Source organism: Montipora foliosa, chromosome 6 (assembly GCF_036669935.1).
Source record: "Montipora foliosa isolate CH-2021 chromosome 6, ASM3666993v2, whole genome shotgun sequence".
In the NCBI taxonomy this organism is placed as follows: Eukaryota; Metazoa; Cnidaria; class Anthozoa; order Scleractinia; family Acroporidae; genus Montipora; species Montipora foliosa.
Genome location: NC_090874.1, coordinates 65,341,765 through 65,344,264, shown reverse-complemented (window position 1 = coordinate 65,344,264; position 2,500 = coordinate 65,341,765). Strand labels below are relative to the sequence as shown.

The 2,500-nt window shown below is 39.0% G+C and overlaps 1 protein-coding gene across 1 annotated transcript in view; it reads right to left on the bottom strand.

The window, feature by feature from the left end:
* Positions 1-453: 453 nt before the first annotated feature.
* Positions 454-2,500, bottom strand: part of LOC138008171 (uncharacterized) — a 39,106-nt gene continuing 37,059 nt past the window's right edge. Inside the window, exon 17 of the mRNA XM_068855402.1 lies at positions 454-2,500. This exon is cut by the window's right edge and continues 608 nt beyond it. The gene's annotated coding sequence lies outside the window, so the exon portion shown is untranslated.

The window sequence follows — 2,500 nt, the reverse complement described above, 5'->3', positions numbered from 1 at the left end:
CATTAACGTTTTAACAGCTTTTTGGCGCCTAAACATGATAAGTTGCGTGATTGGAAGTCCCACTGACTATGTGGCCAAGTGGAAGTTTAGTTCAACTCACCGACGAAACGAAAAAAAAGAGCAATAACCTCGCTCGGACCATAGCCGCACGGTTAAAAAATAAGAAAAATAAACAACGTGCAGAGCAAGAACCGCGCTCGGCCCATGGCCGCGCGGTTAATAACTTAAGAGGGATTACCTTGGGTACAAGGCCTTTAATATGGGAGATTCACTCTCTTACCTTGATGATCTCTTGTCAGTACCCAGGAAAGCGCCCCAGTAAAAAATACCTCCTGTTAACAGGAATCATAAAAGAACCCGTTGCCTAGCTCGTGACCAAAATCTTCCCGAATTAAAATTTCATTTTCACCAGATGTTTGTTTAAGCGTAAAATATAGACACACTGTCGCGCTTCTACACTCACAAAAATGGGAAATCCGTTTTATCAAGCAATACTAATTCAAAACTGACTTTAATTTGAACAATTGAAAAGGCTTAACAATCAATTTTTTGTGCAAAACAAGGCCCGTCCACACGTTTCCGAATATTTTTTAATCCGCAACTTTTTCTTCCCGGATCCAAGAATATTTCCATCCACACATATCCAGAACGTATCCGGATTCACTCCAGTACTCAGGACTCCACAAGGAAACAGAGGTAACAGAGCATGCGCCATGAAACCCTCGGCAGCCATCTAGAGAGTTGATTTCACTGTAAGGAACTGGGCTTGATCTTGTTACGTAATCCGAATAAAAAAATATCCGGATTTGGCGTCCACACGGATGCGGATGTATATCGGATTAAAAAATATCCACTCTGGAGAGCGTATTCAAAAAGTTCCTGATTCATCAGCGAATTCGTCCGATACGTGTGGACGGAAGGCGTATCCGAAAAGGAAAAGTTGCGAATTCAAAAATATCCGGATACGTGTGGGCAGGGACGAAGTCTTGATTACACTTGCACAAACACGAAAGCGGTACTAAAAAAACACGTTTTGTCTGGAGTGACTTGCATGGCCGGCAAGCCTGGTCAAAGTGCCGGCTCCCGCCGGCGTTTTCACATGACGTCACAGCGGTCATGTAGGTGTTCCAAAACAAAGAAATGGCGGTCATGATGATATACCAAACTAATCCTCTATTTTTATGCAAATACTCTCTTTTGTTTCAGTAATCCAACATGGCTGCTGATCACGACACTGAAAACGCTCTATAGGCATCGCTAATATATTAATAATTATTTCTCATTTCTCCTTACATTCAATATCATTGTTGTTGTTTCATCGTTTACACACTCAATTATTATTTCCTTATAGTAAATACTACGACTACGACTGCGTTTTCAAACATGAAACATTCATTGTGGGCGAAATATAAATTCCTTGCATTAAAAATATTTTTATTCGGGAAACCTCAAAGCAATTTCAAGTAAAAGTTAAATGACTTGACCATCCGGATCAAACATTTTTTCCACTACTTGCAAAAAAAAAACGATTAGTGATTATTTTTTGATTTCCTGTAGGGTGTAAAACTGCAGGTTAAGGTTGCAGATAATTGTTTTATCGTAACTGAAACAACCCAAACCTTTACTAATGCTAACATTAGACCTAAACACTATTTCTGCCCTTACCGTGTGTATTTCATACATCAAACGTAAAAATCTTAATTCAGATTTTAAAAAAATATTTCTTGGGGTATTTGGTCAAGTTACATGTTCACCGCCGTTCTGAATTCCAAAAATCTAAAAGCAAAAAAACACAGCTAAGCTGCAACAGCAATCACAGCATTCGTAAGATAGAACCCAAAATCTGAAGTTAGTTACCGTTACAGTCAAGCTATGTCACGCGTGACCAGTATTTGCTTGCCCGTTTTGAACTTTGCTCTCGACATTCTGAATAGGCCACGTATTCACACATGGCTGCGAGGCTTTATGGTAAAACATTTGTCTGAATGAATACTCTTTTGTTTGGAAATCTCCCTTGAGCCTTGTGAGACAAAGAAACAGAACTGAGCCCTGAAATTTGACCACAGAGCCTCGCAGCCATGCTTGAATATAGATATAACGAACTCGGCTAATAGACCATTTTCGAATTCTCACTGCTGGACTGGATCTAGCATGAAATGGAGGCTAATGTGGGCAAATCTTTTCACACACAAATTAATTTGCCCACATTAGCCTCCATTTCATACTAGATCCAGTCCAGCCATGAGAATTCGAAAATGGTCATTTGCCGTGGATATTTCCTTTGATATATCAAAAAAAGTTAGCTTTGAACTTTCATTTTATAATAGAATAAACGGTGTTTGAAAAGTGATAACTATTTCAAGCGTTTGATGAATTATTGTTCAGTTATTGTTCATTTTTCGTAGCAACTTTCAGAAAAAATTTCAAGTTTCCATTCAACTCTCGGAAGCTCCAAATAGGAATTCGAAAGTTAATTTCAGTCTTGTGGATACTGGTCACG